Source organism: Mus musculus, chromosome 6 (assembly GCF_000001635.26).
Source record: "Mus musculus strain C57BL/6J chromosome 6, GRCm38.p6 C57BL/6J".
Lineage (NCBI taxonomy): Eukaryota > Metazoa > Chordata > Mammalia > Rodentia > Muridae > Mus > Mus musculus.
This window is the reverse complement of record NC_000072.6, coordinates 71,108,238-71,118,700: the sequence shown is the minus strand read 5'-3', so window position 1 is coordinate 71,118,700 and position 10,463 is coordinate 71,108,238.

Below are 10,463 nucleotides of genomic sequence, written 5' to 3'. Positions count from 1 at the left end.
CATCTGGACCCACAGGCAGCAGAAAGAGACAGTGAGCCACTGGGCCTGGCTTGAGCTTCTGAAACCTCAAAGTCCAGCCCCCAGTGACACTTCCTCAGCAAGGCCACTCCTCTTAATAGTGCAACTCCCTATGGGCCTTTGGGGACCATTTTCAAACCTCCACATACTGTTCCACTGACCTCAAACCCCATCCCTTTTTACTCTTTGATTTGAGATCCTCCGGCTGCCTTTGAACTCACGTCTCCCATACTGCTTTGATCCTACTTTCTCCTACCTCAGCCTTCCAAGAAAATGGCATAAGAGGCTGTAAGGGGAAACTGTATCAGCCACCTGTCATGTTGCTGTGATCTAAAGCCTGAAATAACAAGAAGAAAGATGAATCTGACTTTACTTTTTATTTTGTCTTGCAGTTTCAGAAGTAGCAATCCATACGGGTAGGGGCATGCACAAGAGTCCTTTATAGTGTTGACCAAGAACATAGAAAACCAAGATTGAAAGGGGCCAGGGAATGGTATAGCAAGGACCGGCCACAGTGGTCAACTTCCCAAACTAGGCTCTGCAACCTAAAATTCCCAGAACCTTTAAAACAAAGCCATTCTGTGGGGATCTGGCTCTAATGGCCAGTGAAAGCCACTCCACATTCAAATCATAACAAAAGCCATTTTTAAAAGACAGGGTCTTGCTGTGTAACCCATGCTGGCTTCAAACTCAAACTGCTTTAGCCTCCTTAATGTTGGGATTAGAGACTTGTGTCCACCTTGAAGCAGTGTTGGGGGAAAAAAGTTTTAATTTAGTCCTCTGACCTCTACATATATAGTCTGCACAAATAATTCATTTTAATTAATTTATTTTTATATCTTTGTTTTGTGTGTGGGTACATATGTGTCTGTCCCCGCATGTGGAGGTCAACACTGGGTCTCTTCAATTGTTCTCCACATTACTGTTTTTAATTTTTATTTTATGTGTATGAATGTTTTGCTGGCATGCATGTCTGTGTACCACATGTGTTCCTGGTACCAGAAGAAGCCAGAACGTCCCTAGAACTGGAGTTAGCAGATGGTTATGCTGGAAACCAAACCTGTAAGAGCAGTCAATACTCTTAACCACTGCGCCCCTCCAGGTTATGCCTTCATGTTATGAACTTTTTAACCATTTGAGTGTAGATCGCTGTCTATATGCAGGTGAGGGCAGGCACAAGATAAGGCTAGAGCCTGTGATTGGCCAGTGGATAGAGAAGGTGGGCTGAGAGTTTTAGAGACGGGAGAAATAGGGAGGAGACACAGGGAGAAGGAAGGAAGATGGAGGAAGAGAAGTATGATCCAGATTCCGTATGACTTTAAATAGCCACAGGTAGCTATAAATATCTTATAAGGGAAGGATAATTATGGGACAATTTGTCTTATCTCGATGGGCAGTTTATATCAATATCAATTGGCTCTGAGTTCATTGTGTGGGCATTTTGTGGGTTGAGAATTTACTGATGTAAATCTGACTGATAAATTACAAGCCTCTAGAGTTTGGATTTTACCAGCACTGGGGATTTGTGACAGCTAACCACAGTGGGAGGATGACTAGGCCACAAGAGGACAGTAGCTTGGATACCATGGAGACCCTGACGGGGGGGGGGGGGGACGGGGGACACAGGGGGTGGGAGGAGTGATGGCGATACGAGAAATTAGCCAGCGCTAATGTGGGTGTTTTGTCTTTTAATATATTTCACTCAACATTTGAGAATCTCTCACCTCTCACACGCTTATAACATTTTAATAATAATTTTTAAAAAGATGTATTTATTTATTTTATGTATATGAGTATAGCTGTCTTCAAACATACCAGAAGAGGGCATCAGTTCCCATTACAGATGGTTGTAAGCCACCATGTAGTTGCTGGGAATTGAACTCAGGGCCAGTGCTCTAAACCACTGAGCTGTCGCTACAGTCCTAATTTTTGCTTTTTGAAGTAAAAAATTAGGACTACAATCACATCTTATCTCCCCCTCCTTTTCCCCTTCTATCCCTATCACGGACTCCCTTTGATTTTTTTTTTTTTTCAAATTCATGGCTTCTTTTTCTTTAGTTGTTGTTACACATATATGTTAAAGGGACAGTAGCCCACTCAAGCACAGCTCTGGCAGGCCTTACCCGCCCCGCCCCGCCCCCCCCAACCCCCAACCCACTGGTCTCTCCTATATCTACTCAATCTTGCTGCAGAAAAGCCAGCCCAAGAGAAGAGTAAATATAGGCTTAGGGGATGTGTTGGAAGAGAGGCTTGAGGATGGACTCACGTGAGGATGGACTCATGTGAGGATGGACTCACGTGAGGGGGCTAGAGAGAGCATGCTTGTATTGACCTCCCTGACGTCCATCCGTGAGGAACACTGACTCTAGGAGATGGGATCAGCAGCTGAATTAGTTACTTTCCTCAGTACTGTGACAGAATGCCTGATGAAATCAGACAAAACAAGGACTGAAGCGCACACAGTTGAAGCTCACCGTTGAAGGGATATATTGTGATGACTATGGCAGAGAGGCAGGTGACTCCTTGGCAGCAGCGGTGTGTGGCTGGGATTCCTCACATCTTAGTGGAACAGGAAAGCGGAGGGTGAGTAGGAAGAGGGCTCAGGGTATAGAACATCAAGACCTGTCTCACACTGACCCATGTCTTCTTCCAGGTAGGCTCCATCTCCTGGGAGAGTCACAACCTCCCCCAACTGTAGTGGGAGGTGCCATTTCCCTAGTTGGTGCTTGATTTGGTCAATAAACAAGGTGGAAGCCAATTGCTGAGCAAAGGGTAAAGATGGGACTTCCAAGTGCGTCATAGGAGAAGAAGAGATTTGAGGAAGGAGGAAGGGTCTTTTGGCCAGGTTTTGGAATGGGAAGTATGCAACAACCACGTAAGATCTTGAGTGGCTGGAAACAGCAGGCCCCCACCACTAGCTGATGGCTGAAAAAGGCTAGCTGATAAGGTTAGGGCAGGAGATTCTGCATCCAGCAATTGTGTTATCTGGCAAGTTCTAAGATAATAAAACTGTCTAATGTTTTCCATCCAAGAGGCAAAGGTGGGCAGAAAAAGAGAGCAAACGGGGTAGTAGCTGGTGGCATGGCGGAGCTACAGGCGGAGGAACTGACAAATCAGGAGTGTGGCTGGCAGCTGCCGATCTCAGAGCTAAGCCAGCCACATGATTTAAAATTACATGCAATACCCAATCACCAACTAGAGACCAAATGTTCAAATATGTGAGCACGTGAGGGTGGGGGGAGTAGTTGCGGCGGGCGTGGAGGGGAGGAGCATTCCACATTCAAACTGTAACACCTGTGCAATTTAGAAGCTATATATCAGTGTGCTATATATCAGTTTTCCTGTGTTGTGCAATGACCCTGGAACAGAATACTCCTTGTATCAGAGATGGAAGTCATGAGCAGTCTCCCACAGCTTGCACTCCACTCCACTGCACCATGTTTTCTTCAAATAATGGTGTGATCTAAGTCTGATCTGAACTTCTAGAACCAAATACTAACTGACAGAGAATACAAAGAAAACGGGAGAGAAGAACATTATCCCAGAAGAAGCCATGTGTGCACAATCCTGTAATCCTTATTACTAGGAGGATCAAGAGTTCAAGGTGGTCCTCCACTGTATAACCAGCTCGAAAGCTCAAAATCAGTAACTGTCATGGGTTACATGACACTGTTTCAAACAACACACACACACACACACACACACACACACACACACACACACACACACACACACATACACATTAGAGGAATACAATCAGCAAACGAAGGGGAACTCCACAGGACAAATACCAGAGTTTTCTCAACAGTTAAATTGCAAGGTAAGAAAGGAGCGTTTGAATTTTAAAAACTAATCTCTAAATGCTGCCTACACTAGGAACACGGTTTTTTAAAATATAAATTTATCATTTTTTTACACTTACTTATAAGGGGCGCATGCATGGTTAGAAGACAACTTGTTGGAGTCAGCTTTCTCCTTCCACTGTGGGTCCCAAGGATCAAATTCTGGTGTTCAGGCCTAGCATCAGCTGCCTTTGCATGAGGTGGCCTCTCACTAGACCCGCCATAACACTCTCTGCGCTTTTTGTATTTTATCAAGTCTCTGCCTGAAGAAGAAAACACATGGGTGGCCCTTCACCCTTTGCTTTCAGGCTTAGGGTGTGACCCTCTGGGATTCCTTCCTCTTCTGTGTTCTCATCATTACCACCTCCCACCCTCACTGAAATCCAAAACAATGGGACACTGAGTTCGGATCTGAATATCCAAACTACGAAATAAATAAGCCTTTTCTCCTCGTAAGCTTTTATAGGTATTTATTTATCATATTTCCTTGTGTGCCACATAAGAAAAAAAGTTCACTTGTCAACACCTCCTCCCAACTCCCAGGACATCATGAGAGTAAAGCTTACACAATAGATGTGGAAGAAAAATGGAAACACTAAAATTACTAAGCAAATTACACTGAAGTAGCATCAAACCTTGACCTTGATTTGTACTGGTGCATAAAAGTGGAAAAACGTCTCCCTCCTGATGGGAGCAGCTCTGGGCCCTGTGGCTTCCAGCAGCTCTCAAAGCTAGGGAAGGTAGGAAGGCTCCAAGGTCTCATTCCTGCTTTCTCTAAAAATGCTTTCTTGATTCAAACCAAATTAAGACACCCTGAGGCTTACACAGGCCTGCTTCCTACACAGGGCTTCTTCACATCCTATCAGCCATCAAAGGATGGGTTTCTGACTGTGAGGAGCACAAGCAAGCTGAGTGTGGTGGGGAGGGGGTCTAGAGCAAAGGAGAGTCCACTGCAGCTTTGTATTGTCTCTTCCAATCGTCTGGCTTTACTTTCTGTCGCCTAGTCCACCATGGTTGTGGACTGTTGAGGATTAATGATGGAAACCGGAAGTGACCAGCAAGTTCCCGTTTCCAATAAACTTCTCTCTCCTCACTGTCTCTACAGGATCGAGCCAATGAATATGGGGAACTGTTTTCCTGCCATATGTTTTCTTGGATCATAACATATCTTAATTACTGTTTTATTGCGTTGAGGAGACACCATGACCAAGGCAACTTATAAAAGGAAGTATTTTAGTGGTGGCTTGCTACAGTTTCAGAGGGTTAAGTCTGTGATTTTCATGGTGAGAAGCATGGCACTGGGCAGGCAGGCAGGCAGGCATGGCACTGGAGCAATAGCTAAGAGCTTACTTACATCCTCATCCTAAGGCAGGAGGCAGGGGGGCTGGGCCTATCATGGGCTTTTGAAATGTCAGAGCCCATCCTCAGAGACACGTGTTATAGAGTTTGTGATCCTTGGAAAAAGGCTGTAGAGTCAACCCAGTTATAATTAAAATATTTAATGATTAGCTGTTGTAATGGCTATTCCTGGTTGTCAACTTGCCCACATCCAGAAATGGAGGGCACATCGGTAATCCAGATCTTGAGGCTGAAAGACATAGCCTTTTGATCTGGATCTTGACATGGGTTGTCATATGCTTTTGATCCTGATCTTGAGGTTTAGTGGCCATGAAAAGCTTGGGCCCAGGCAAAGAGGTCCACACCTTTAACCCCAGGAGACAGAGGTAAACAGATCTCTGAGTTCAAGAAGCCTGGGACAGAATGAATTCTAAGTAAAGAACAGCTTAGGTCTAGGCATGGTGGTTCACATCTTTATTCTGGGCCACACCTTCTGCTGGAGGTCTACATAAAGACATTAGAAAAAGGAAGATTTCACTCTTCTTTGCCTGATTGCACTTAACTGCTAGCACATCTGTTGCAACCTACTTCTTCAGGATTCCAGAATATATAGAAGACCAGCTGAGATACCTAGCCAGACCCATGGGACTGAGAAACTACTAGATTCTTGGGCTTCCCATTAACAGCTGCCCATTGTCGGACTGCAGACTATAAGTTATTCCAATAAATTCCCTTAATATATAGAGACTTCCCATAAGTTCTGTGACTCTAGAAAACCCCGAGTCACACAGCTGCTAACAGGAGGACAGCCTTAAAGCCTAATCTCAGGCATGCTGTGCAGGAGGAGTGTGGGGATGGGTTTTTAAAAAAACCGAAAGCACAAGAGGACCTTCAGTATCTATGCAAGCAAACAGAAACTGGTCTGTTCTGCCCAGTTAAGTGGTTAAGGCAACTCAAAACAACCTTTGGTTGTCTACATAAACAAGTTACAAAAACAAAAAGGTAGTTAGTCATATTATAACAAGTAGACAGTCACAGCTGTACCTGTCACTGAGTCAGGGGTTCTGGGAACGTATTTTCCAGGGACTGGAGTCAGAGACAAACAGCTGGTGAATACCAGCATGGATGCCTAGCATCAAGAGGGCTTTCTTTAGCCATCACAGAGCACATCCCCCTCATTCTTCCCAAACAGTCCACCAGCCGGGAATGAGCCTATTAAAGTCATTCTCACCCAAATTACCACATAACCTCAACTGAGCATGCTCCAAAGAGTGTTAACTTCAACTGAGCACGTGCAGGAACATACTCATCCTAACGCGCCTCCCACATATAAATACGTATAGGCTTTCCTAATAAGTTCCCCACCTTTTCTTCGTTTTTTCTAAACAAGAGCACTGTGCCCTCCTATCTGCAGCCGATAAAGCCGTTGGTCGGATTTGCCTGCCTCCTGTGATTCTTGACATTGTGTTTGAGTTGTTGTCCCATCACATGACTTTTCCGATTTAGGATTGGAAACTGTTCCAGGCAACTACTTGTTCATGGTGTACTCTCCTCCCCTCCAGGCAATTATTGACAGTGTACTCTCTCGCGCTCCACCCTTAGCTGGTGCTCTGAGCCTGTGTGCAGCATGCCTTTGGAGCATCCTCGACATGGACCTGGGGTTGATAGAGTATTTCAGGTGAAGAGGAGGTTTTGTTGTTTGAATTTAAATCTGTCTAATCCTGCCTCTGACAGCTCACTGTGCATTTATTTCTCCAGCCTTGGCTTGAGTGCCTCCTTCATGGGTGATTTATTCTTCACTGAGCAACCCTGGCAAGCCTTCAGATTATTACTGGAAAGTCTCAGATGAGGCCAAGCATGTCACCTCCATGCGTCCCTAGCTTCTTCCTCTGCCTGCAGGGGTTCTGCGAGTAATTTTAATCCCTTCTCCACATGTGGCCAGCACAGCAGCTGCGAAGCAGTTTTGCAGTGAACCTGTCTCCACTACTTTTCTCCTATCTCTGCCTCTCAAGTAGTCTTCCAGCTACTGACAACACTAGCAGTCGCACTGAACTGCTTTCACTGGGTGCCAGGGGCCAAAAGCTAGCTTGACTGATGTGGCGCTCCTATTTCTAGCTAAAATCTGAGTTATGATTTTTAACCTCTTATCTTAGAGGAAACTGCCACAGAGCTGATGAGGTTGAGAGCCCAGACTTACTCCATCTTGGGACCTATCTTGAAAAAAAAAAAAAAAAAAAACCTGTGAATTTGATCTGTAGCTGAACCCAAGCTGCACCCAAGTTCCAGGAAGGACTCTTGTCCTTGGCCCATACCCCAGAGTTACTCCCTAGCTACTTCCTAGCAACAGTCAATCAAAGATTAGTCTGATTGTTTCAGATGTACTTTCAGACCATTTGTGATTGTTCATGGTTTTGCTGCAGAGCACCCACCTGTCAGCTCACAATAGTCATACAGTTAGATGCTTGCCAGGATGGAACTCTGTCGCTTGCTCGCCATTTCCTATAAAACCTTGTCCCGCTGAGGGCTTGGGGCTGCTTCACCAACCTGTCCTGCTGAGGGTCCGCAGTGAGTAAGCCCAAGCTCGAGCTTGTAATAAAGAGATCCTACTGTGATTGCATCGTCATCGGCTCCTTGGTGGTCTTTTGGGGTGCACAAGATGAACACAACAAGATCATCAGGAAAACTTGGTAAAGGAGGAAAATAATACCCTCTGGCAATGCCCAGAGCTGGAAGCTGAATCAAGGCATGCACTTGACAATCAAAGGCTTCTGTTCTCTCAGGATGCAGCAAAGCTCTGGGTACAGATGGGCACAGGACCTAGCTCTCTATAAGTAGTAAGGAAAAAGGACCCAGGATAAAAACTGCAAAGCTCTGGTACAGATGGGCACAGGACCTAGCTCTCTATAAGTAGTAAGGAAAAAGGACCCAGGATAAAAACTGCAAGTTGCTCACATGTGTTGTAGTTAAAATAGGCTGGGGTTACAAGAAGGATTAAGGTTAACATAGCAAGGTCTAGAACCCCGAGGAAGATGAGTATGACAGCTTGTAGTTGTATATGAAACAACCAGGCTAGACAGAGAGGAGGAGGAGGCACAGGGCTCTAGGCCATCGGTAGCTGGATCGATGTCTGTACACACACCCCTAAAGCTCCTGCAGGATGTATGTAAGTCACTACCACCCTTTCTTTATAGTCTTACTTCTAACGCAGCTAATTGTAACATTAAACTGTAAGTAAGGATGGCTTCAGACAGGAAGCTTCTGCCTGGGAGACCATCTCAGACAACCCCACAGACAAGGAGCTAAATACAAGGTGATCAAGAAAGACAGCAACTACATCTTGATGGCTGTGACAGAATTAACTCGTTGTCATGGTAAAGGTACAAGCTGATTATGAAAACGTGAGAGAGAAGAGAGCTCGGTGTAATTTAGTGCACTTGAGAGAGAGGCCAGCCGTTGAGGTCTGGTCTATTGCTACAAGTGACTTCTCATGCTTTTGTTGTGCAAATCTTGTTCCTTGATTTAAAACTATTGGTTAAATAAAATTGGCTACAGCCAATTACTGGAGGGATTGGAGGTACGTGGGTTTAAAGTGACCTGGCTAGAGGAAGAGAGACCAGGGAGAGAAGGATGAAGAAGAAAGGGGAGAGAGAGAGAAAGCCGCCATGAGGGGAGATGGATGAAGACCACATGGTCAGGAGAAACAGCAAGTTTCTGGGGTACACCGCTAGGGAGGTAGCCAGGCCTGCAGTTAGAAGAGTAGATTAGGGTTTACCCCCCCCCCACACACACACCCCAGTAATTGTCAAATCCAAATAAGATAACCACAGTCTGATCTCATTTATTTGTAAGCTAGTCCAGGATAAGTATACATTGGTTTTACCACAGTCAGTAGGAAGTGACACTCACCCAGTGATTGATAGCAGCAGACCCTCAAGGTCTGCCAGAGAGAGACAGACAGAGGGGTTTGACCATGTCTAACTGGGTGGTCAGCACATGAACACGGTAGACTATCTCCCTGCTTGGATCAGGGTTATATTTATAGATTGAGGGTGGGGAGCTCTGTTGGCTTGGCCCATGCTTGCCCAGAGAATTAACCAATTGCAATAGATTTTCTCAGCTTTTGTCCAGTTTTTGCCATGGTGCTACAAACAAATAAAAGACTCAGACCAAAGAGTTACACAGCCTTTTCCTCTCTTGGAAATCCTTCCCCTCTGGAGAGTTTGTTGTTTGTTTGTTTGTTTTTTTAACTTCACACTTTTCTGTAAAGCTTGATTCATTCTGTTTTCCATACTTCTAGGAAGGTCTGCACCTATCTATAGCTTTCATCTTGGTGAGACAATGAGCTTGAAGCCACTGTCTCAGACTGACCTTCAGGGACAATTGAGTACCTGGCACCTTAGAGCCCTAGGTCATGCATAGCTGGGCTGAGAAAGGTTCTGTCATACTCAAGCCCTATACTGAGGAAGGAGTCCTTGCACCTACAGGGTGCGGGCTTGGGTTTCACTAACTTTAGCCTTAACCCTTCCTTGCTTGGATATTCTTTACCCTGTAGGAAATTCATGGCTGAGATGTGGAGTGGTGTGATTGGTGACACATTAAAGTTCATTGAGGGCCATTGAGATGGCTCAGCTGGAGAAGACACCTGTTGCTCAATCTAATAACCTGAGTTTGATCACTGGAAGCCACCAAGTCAAAAGGGAGAAGTGACTCCTGCCAATCGTCCTATGACTTCCACACATGAGCTGCGGGCATGCCTGTGTGTGCATGTGGTATAAATGCACAGATGTAATTTTTAAAATTTAAGTCCAGAGAGTGTGGCTGGGGGTGTAGCTCAATTGGTATGGTGACTGCCTAGCACAAAGACCTAAGTTTGATCCTCGGTGCCTCATAAAACTAGGTGGGGTAGTATAAGAAACAAGACCCCCCCACTCTGTACAAGGGGATTCTGTACTCACGGGATTGGGATCAGATTGGGGTGTGGGGGAAAATTGATGGGTCTTCCCTTCCCTTTGAGATTTAGAAGAGGCAGCTGAAACCTCAGGTGCATCCTGTTACTGGGGCTTACAAAAGGCAGCCAAGGTGACACCTCCATAGTTCAGAAATCCCTGAGAAATCTCCACTACCCTCAGGGAAAGGGATCCGCCTCCGCTCAGGACCCCCAAGACCAAGTTCTTGGCACAAAGAAGACTTACTTGCCCCAGAGGGATGAAGGGTAGAGAATAAGAGACAAATATGGGAGAAGAAAGATCAGAGAGAAGGGCAAGG